Below are 8,255 nucleotides of genomic sequence, written 5' to 3'. Positions count from 1 at the left end.
GAGCGCCAATTAGCGCACGATATCGGCGTCTTTCGACGCGCTCGCCGGCGACCGTCGAACGAGTAGGGCAAACCGCGTCTGCCGGGGCGGGGTTTACGACGCCGACGCAAAAGTGGGAACCGCCGCTCGGATGTTGGCCGTTTTTGGCAGAGTGAGTGCTGGCACACCGGCGACGCGAAAGAGCGCGAAAGCGCCCACGAAAGTGGCGTATTTGGACGTGCTTGACGGCGACCGCTGCAGGAGTACGAAAAACCACGTCAGCCGGGGCGAGCGACCCACGGCGGTCTGGGTGCTTATCGCTGCTATTATAGGGGCACCCCGGCAGACGCAGAAAAAAAAAATTTTTTTTCGACCTTCTTTTTTGCTGGTCGAGCTCGGGTAACCCAGGTCGCAATGGGAGCCGCGCACGAAAGCGGCGTCGCGAGACGCGTTCGCGGTCGCTAGTCGCACGAGCTCGGCAACCGCGTCAGCCGGCGCGGAGTTCGGGATGCCGACGGCTAAGTGGGTACCGCTGCTCGGATGTTCGCCGTTTTTGGCCGAGTGAGTGCTGGCACTCCGGCGAAGCGAAACGGGGCCGATTCGGGCACGATATCGGCGTATTTCGACGTGCTCGCCGGCGACCGTCGCACGAGTACGGCAAAGCGCGTCTGCCGGGGCGAGGTTTGCGATGCCGACGAAAAAGTGGGAAGCGCCGCTCGGATCTTCGCCGTTTTTGCAGGAGTGAGTGGCGGCCCTCCTGCGAGACCAAGAAGCATCGACTCGCGCACGATATCGGTGTCTTTCGACGTGCCCGCCGGCCACCGCCGCACGAGTACGGCAAACCGCGTATGCCGGGGCGGGGTTGGCGACGCCGACGCAAAAGTGGGAACCGCCACTAGGATGTTCGCCGTTTTTGGCAGAGTGAGTGCTGGCACACCGGCGACGCGAAAGAGCGCGAAAGCGCCCACGAAAGTGGCGTATTTGGACGTGCTTGACGGCGACCGCTGCAGGAGTACGAAAAACCACGTCAGCCGGGGCGAGCGACCCACGGCGGTCTGGGTGCTTATCGCTGCTATTATAGGGGCACCCCGGCAGACGCAGAAAAAAAAAATTTTTTTTCGACCTTCTTTTTTGCTGGTCGAGCTCGGGTAACCCAGGTCGCAATGGGAGCCGCGCACGAAAGCGGCGTCGCGAGACGCGTTCGCGGTCGCTAGTCGCACGAGCTCGGCAACCGCGTCAGCCGGCGCGGAGTTCGGGATGCCGACGGCTAAGTGGGTACCGCTGCTCGGATGTTCGCCGTTTTTGGCCGAGTGAGTGCTGGCACTCCGGCGAAGCGAAACGGGGCCGATTCGGGCACGATATCGGCGTATTTCGACGTGCTCGCCGGCGACCGTCGCACGAGTACGGCAAAGCGCGTCTGCCGGGGCGAGGTTTGCGATGCCGACGAAAAAGTGGGAAGCGCCGCTCGGATCTTCGCCGTTTTTGCAGGAGTGAGTGGCGGCCCTCCTGCGAGACCAAGAAGCATCGACTCGCGCACGATATCGGTGTCTTTCGACGTGCCCGCCGGCCACCGCCGCACGAGTACGGCAAACCGCGTATGCCGGGGCGGGGTTGGCGACGCCGACGCAAAAGTGGGAACCGCCACTAGGATGTTCGCCGTTTTTGGCAGAGTGAGTGCTGGCACTCCGGCGAAGCGAAAGAGCGCGAATGCGCCCACGAAAGTGGCGTGTTTGGACGTGCTTGACGACGACCACCGCAGGAAAACGAAAAACCACGTCAGCCGGGGCGAGCGACCCATGGCGGTCTGGGTGCTTATCGCTGCTATTATAGGGGCACCCCGGCAGACGCAAAAAAAAAAAAAATTTTTTTTCGACATTCTTTCTTGCTCGTCGACCTCGGGTGACCCAGGTCGCAGTGGGAGCCGCGCACGAAAGCGGCGTCGCGAGACGGCTTCGCGGTCGCTAGTCGCACGAGCTCGGCAACCGCGTCTGCCGGGGCGGAGTTCGGGACGCCGACGGCTAAGTGGGAACCGCCGCTCGGATGTTCGCCGTTTGTGGCCGAGTGAGTGCTGGCACTCCGGCGAAGCCAAACGGGGCCGATTCCGGCACGATATCGGCGTCTTTCTACGTGCTCGCCGGCGACCGTCGCACGAGTACGGCAAAGTGCGTCTGCCGGGGCGGGGTTTGCGACGCGTACGCAATAGTGAGAACCGTCGCTCGGATGTTCGTCGTCTTTCGCCGAGCCAGTGCTGGCACTCCGGCGAAGCCGAACGGAGCCGATTCGGGCACGATATCGGCGTCTTTCCACGTGCTCGCCGGCGACCGTCGCACGAGTACGGTAAACCGCGTCAGCCGGGGCGGAGTTCGGGACGCCGATGCGAAAGTGGGAAGCGCCGCTCGGATCTTCGCCGTTTTTGGAGGAGTCAGTGGCGGCACTCCGGTGAAGCCAAGGTGCGCCAATTCGCGCACGATATCGGCGTCTTTCGACGTGCCCGCCGGCCACCGTCGCACGAGTACGGCAAACCTCGTCTGCCGGGGCGGGGTTTGCGACGCCGACGCAAAAGTGGGAACCGCCGCTCGGATGTTCGCCGTTTTTGGCAGAGTGAGTGCTGGCACTCCGGCGAAGCGAAAGAGCGTGAATGCGCCCACGAAAGTAGCGTATTTGGACGTGCTTGACGGCGACCGCCGCAGGAGTACGAAAAACCACGTCAGCCGGGGCGAGCGACCCACGGCGGTCTGGGTGCTTATCGCTGCTATTATAGGGGCACCCCGGCAGACGCAGAAAGAAAAAAAAAAAAATGGGGACATGGCGTGCGTCACCGTGCGGCTTCGCAGCGTTGCCGAAGTCGCCGAGCCCTTCGACTGAGCCGAACGGCGGACAGGGAACGTTGGTCGGCCGTTCTAACCTGTCGGTGCCACGCCGAGACGTCGTTAAGGAAAACCGCGTCGTGGGCCTCTACGACGCCGTCGAGTCGTTGTACGTTTGGTGTCCAGCGTGTCGGCGGCGAGTAGCGGACACGTCGTTCACGACTTCGGTCTTTCGCAGTCGACGCGAACTTGCGGAGAGTCGTGGTGCCTCACGTTTTCGGCAGAAACCGCGGCGGAATTTTCCCGTGCGTGCGCGCACGACCTCGGTGCTGTGCCGTCAGCGTAGTGTTGCACAAACTCGTGGCCTACCCAAGGTGCGGTACGTTTGCGGCCGTATCCTCGGTGGGAATTTCGTGAGCAGGGTCGCAAATTCTACGACCTCGGCGGGTTTGAGAGCGACGTAGACTTGTGGCACGCTCAACGTGCCACACGTTTCGGGGCACACCCGCGGTGAAATTTTCTCGAGTACGCTCGTATTAGTGCCCAAGGAGGTCTGGGTACTTATCGCTGCTATTATGTGGGGGTTCTCGTGAGCGGCGTACGCGAAAGCGACCGGGTGTCTGATATGCGGCGGGCTTCGGCCTCGTCAAGCGTGTCCTCGGGTCTGCTCCAGGGGAATCCACGGCAGTCGTCTGCAGCCTCATCCGCTTGATGCGTTAGGGGCTGGTTGTCGGACGGTGCCGTTTTACCACGATATCGAGGTGTGTTCCGTGTCGTCCTCGGGCGATTCAGATGCGAAAGCGCCGAAGACGCGGGCGTGACCCGTCGTCTGGCGGCTTTGCAGTCTCGGCTCCGTTGCTAGTTCCGGCCGGTCCACCGACAGTGCAGCGGGCTTGGGCAACCCGCACGGCGCGACCGAGTCGATGCAACGAAAAAGAGCGAGCATGAACGTGCTTCTTGCCGCACGGCTCCCACTCGTCTTTCGGGAAGGTTGTGCCGTAGCGAGCTCGAACGCCGTCATCTCGGAGTGCAAAATAAGCGTGTTGGGGCGCCTGAAGGTGGCCTCCGCCGCACACAGACTGCGTCCGGCCCGCCGAAGGCGAGGACGGACGCGCAGTCGAACGATTACCTGGTTGATCCTGCCAGTAATCATATGCTTGTCTCAAAGATTAAGCCATGCATGTCTAAGTACATGCCGAAATAAGGCGAAACCGCGAATGGCTCATTAAATCAGTTATGGTTCCTTAGATCGTTTCTTCCTACTTGGATAACTGTGGCAATTCTAGAGCTAATACATGCAGTGAGCCTGGAGCCCTTTGGGTAACGGGTGCTTTTATTAGACCAAGATCGATCGGGTTTCGGCCCGTATTGTGTGGTGACTCTGGATAACTTTGTGCTGATCGCATGGCCACGAGCCGGCGACGTTTCTTTCAAGTGTCTGCCTTATCAACTTTCGATGGTAGGTTACTTGCTTACCATGGTTGTTACGGGTAACGGAGAATCAGGGTTCGATTCCGGAGAGGGAGCCTGAGAAACGGCTACCACATCCAAGGAAGGCAGCAGGCGCGCAAATTACCCACTCCCGGCACGGGGAGGTAGTGACGAAAAATAACAATACGGGACTCTTTTGAGGCCCCGTAATTGAAATGAGTACACTCTAAATCCTTTAACGAGGATCAATTGGAGGGCAAGTCTGGTGCCAGCAGCCGCGGTAATTCCAGCTCCAATAGCGTATACTAAAGCTGCTGCGGTTAAAAAGCTCGTAGTTGGATCTCAGTTCCAGACGAGTAGTGCATCTACCCGATGCGACGGCTCGGACTGAACATCATGCCGGTTCTTTCTTGGTGCACTTCATTGTGTGCCTCGAGATGGCCGGTGCTTTTACTTTGAAAAAATTAGAGTGCTCAACGCAGGCGAGTCGCCTGAATAAACTTGCATGGAATAATAGAACAAGACCTCGTTTCTGTTCTGTTGGTTTTTGGAATACGAGGTAATGATTAAGAGGGACGGACGGGGGCATTCGTATTGCGGCGCTAGAGGTGAAATTCTTGGACCGTCGCAAGACGAACTACTGCGAAAGCATTTGCCAAGAATGTTTTCATTGATCAAGAACGAAAGTCAGAGGTTCGAAGGCGATCAGATACCGCCCTAGTTCTGACCATAAACGATGCCAACCAGCGATCCGCCTGAGTTACTCAAATGACTCGGCGGGCAGCTTCCGGGAAACCAAAGTATTTGGGTTCCGGGGGAAGTATGGTTGCAAAGCTGAAACTTAAAGGAATTGACGGAAGGGCACCACCAGGAGTGGAGCCTGCGGCTTAATTTGACTCAACACGGGAAAACTTACCCGGCCCGGACACTGGGAGGATTGACAGATTGAGAGCTCTTTCTTGATTCGGTGGATGGTGGTGCATGGCCGTTCTTAGTTGGTGGAGCGATTTGTCTGGTTAATTCCGATAACGAACGAGACTCTAGCCTATTAAATAGGTGCGGGGTTCCCAGCACCTTACAACCTTCTTAGAGGGACAAGCGGCTCCTAGCCGCACGAAACAGAGCAATAACAGGTCTGTGATGCCCTTAGATGTCCGGGGCCGCACGCGCGCTACACTGAAGGAAGCAGCGTGTCTTTATCCCTGTCTGAAAAGACTGGGTAACCCGTGGAACTTCTTTCGTGATTGGGATAGGGGCTTGCAATTGTTCCCCTTGAACGAGGAATTCCCAGTAAGCGCGAGTCATAAGCTCGCGTTGATTACGTCCCTGCCCTTTGTACACACCGCCCGTCGCTACTACCGATTGAATGATTTAGTGAGGTCTTCGGACCGATGTCCGGCGCGGCCTTTCGGTTGCGCCGGTCTGTTGGAAAGATGACCAAACTTGATCATTTAGAGGAAGTAAAAGTCGTAACAAGGTTTCCGTAGGTGAACCTGCGGAAGGATCATTAACGGATTGTGAAGGGTGAGCGCCTCAGCTGCGTCTGCGCCCGACACTTTCTGCCGCTGACCCCGTTTGGACGCGGGGTCGGCTTTTCCCCACGGGGCTGCCTGAATGTGGAGCGGCACCCCGTGACAAATTGTTGCGCCCAGCGGACGCCAACACCGCGACCTTGGACGGTCGGCCAGGTGGCGGACGCGGGTACAAACGGCGCAACGCACTCATAGGTCGGCTTTCGACCCGCCACTGCACCGTGGCTCGAAGCGCTCGAAATGCGCGACCCGACCGCTGCGGGACCGCCTAGTACTGTAAACAGGAGCGGCGGAGCGCGAACGGCGAGTCGTGGTTACGTCGGTAGAAGGCGAGGCTGCGCGTTCCCGAAACGCCAGCCGAGTGCCCTCCCGACCGTTCGAGCGTGCAAGAACGAGACCCGACAATCGCGCGGCGACTGCCAAGTACGAGAGGAACGGCACAAGCGTCGGCGGTCGGTCAAGGAACTGGCGATGTGACGGGTCCGCTGTGCACCAGTGCATACCGTCCCGCCGTCCGCGGCAAGCGCCTCCGCGTCCTCGGGTGACGGAGGCTGCCGGTCGGTTCTTGCAGGCGAGGGATCTCGCTGGCACCGGTTCGCGTTGACGCGCGGCCGGTCATGGCACGGCGATGCGACGGCCGAGGTGCGCAGTACTCGATGGAGGAACCGCACGCTCCGATGACCGTCCCGCCCTCCGCGGCGTATGCGTACCGACCGTAATGGTTGCAGCAGCGCCGGCCGGCTTTTGAATTCGCCACACGAAACACGGTGCGAGATCGCGGTTAGGGGAGCGTCGACGTTGCCAGGCGTTTTGCTTGCTGCCGAGGGAAAGGCGGCACGGCCACGTCGCGCTCGTCGCGATTAGCGGGTCTGCGCGCTTTGGGAAGGTGCCGCAACGACTTGCCGAAAGAGGAAGCACGGAAGAACGAGGGACTTGGACGTCCCGACAATTGAACGCACTTGCGGCCAGGCCCTTGCTGGCTTCGTTCTTCCGCCTCGAGTAGGCTCGTACGCGGCTCCGGCGCCGAAAGTGGTCCTTGGCACCGACTTCGGTGGACGTGGGAAGTGCCGCGCAAGTACGGCGCGCCTGGCTCCACCTGTTGGCTAAAGTAGGCAGCCGGATCGGCATTTTGGTGTGCGGTGGCAAACCGTGGATGCGAAAAAAGCTTGTGCGATTTCGTGGAACAAAAAGCGGGGGTCCCCCTTTTTATGCGGAGGAGACCGACCCGCCTGCCGTGGTGAACCGCGACGCCACGGTAAAAACGGGAGAGGCTTGTCGATGGGACCGTGCATCCCGCGCTCCACGGAGGCCGGGAGGCGGCCGCCCGAGGAAATGTGTAGCCGTCGAGGCCCGCATCTGCGTGCACTCTTATCCAAATGGGTGTACCGCAGGCATTTTCTGGTTAGGCGGGCCAATGAGAGCGAGCACACAACGATACCTACGGGTCCGGCTTGGAGAACCGGCTTCGACGCCTCCCGAGTATTTATAGAGGGGTGGACCACGAAAGCACTCGCAAGTAGCGAAAGCGAAACGCCGTCCGAAACACACCGTTTGCTCGATTTGCGGCAGCCGAAAAAGGCGCGGCAGAGTTTTGGAGTCCAAGCGTGCGCTGAAAAGCGCCCTTCTTGGCCACTGTTTGGCCGAGTGCCAGAAACGTTTGGTTTTGACTGTACGGAATTGAACAAACACTTTTTCACGACTCTAAGCGGTGGATCACTCGGTTCTCGGGTCGATGAAGAACGCAGCCAGCTGCGAGACTTGGTGTGAATTGCAGGACACACTGAGCACTGATTCTTTGAACGCACATTGCGGCCTTGGGTCTTCCCTTGGCTTCGTCTGTCTGAGGGTCGGATCACATATCAAGAGAGCCTTCGGCGCACAAGGGAACGTGAGCCGTCGACTCGTTTTGACCGCGTCGGCAACACGGACAGCACGCTGAACACCTCACAGCGAGCGCCAACAGCGGCCACTCAAGGGCGAGACGGTGGCGACCGTCGTGCCAGAGCCCAACCGAAACGGGGGCGACCGACTGCATTGAGGATGTGGCACCTCGTTGAGACCGCCGCAGGACTTCGAGTCGGAAGGAAGCCTGCAGGGAAAGTGCGGTCGAGGTTGCGTACTCCTCTCTGCGACCGGGCGCGCAAGAGCTGCGAGAGCCACGGACGCGCAACTTTAACGCACGGTAAACACGAGGAGCGAAAGCCGGCCAGCAAAGCTTCTCCAGCCGTGCGCAAAGTGCGCGAGATCGCAGCCTTGCGTTGCGCTTGTTGCCCTCGAAGTAAGCAGGGTGTCCCGTAGACCGGGCGCTCGAACACGCTGCGGGGCCGTGCCTCCTCCAGGCTTTGCCGCGCGAACAGGGAACGTTCGCGCGCAAAGCGCAGGGAGGTGAGGAGGCTGCGCCCGACGTTTGCGGTTCGCTGCGTACGCGGTTGATGCGGAGAGCACGGCGCGACGACTTGCCGCGAAGCGGAAAAAGTCTCCCGCACGAGTTGGCGAAACGTTGGCG

General features: G+C 59.9%; 2 non-coding genes across 2 annotated transcripts; both read left to right on the top strand.

Annotated features, from left to right (window-relative positions):
* Positions 1-3,912: 3,912 nt before the first annotated feature.
* Positions 3,913-5,727, top strand: LOC142795040 (small subunit ribosomal RNA). Its single transcript, XR_012892713.1, has one exon. It is a non-coding gene; the product is annotated as a small subunit ribosomal RNA (ribosomal RNA).
* Positions 5,728-7,446: 1,719 nt separating this feature from the next.
* LOC142795038 (5.8S ribosomal RNA) lies at positions 7,447-7,599 on the top strand. Its single transcript, XR_012892711.1, has one exon. It is a non-coding gene; the product is annotated as a 5.8S ribosomal RNA (ribosomal RNA).
* Positions 7,600-8,255: the final 656 nt, after the last annotated feature.

The sequence above is a fragment of the Rhipicephalus microplus genome, unplaced genomic scaffold, assembly GCF_043290135.1.
Source record: "Rhipicephalus microplus isolate Deutch F79 unplaced genomic scaffold, USDA_Rmic scaffold_534, whole genome shotgun sequence".
NCBI lineage: Eukaryota > Metazoa > Arthropoda > Arachnida > Ixodida > Ixodidae > Rhipicephalus > Rhipicephalus microplus.
The sequence above is the reverse complement of the archived record's forward strand: the minus strand, read 5'-3'. Positions and strand labels throughout refer to the sequence as shown.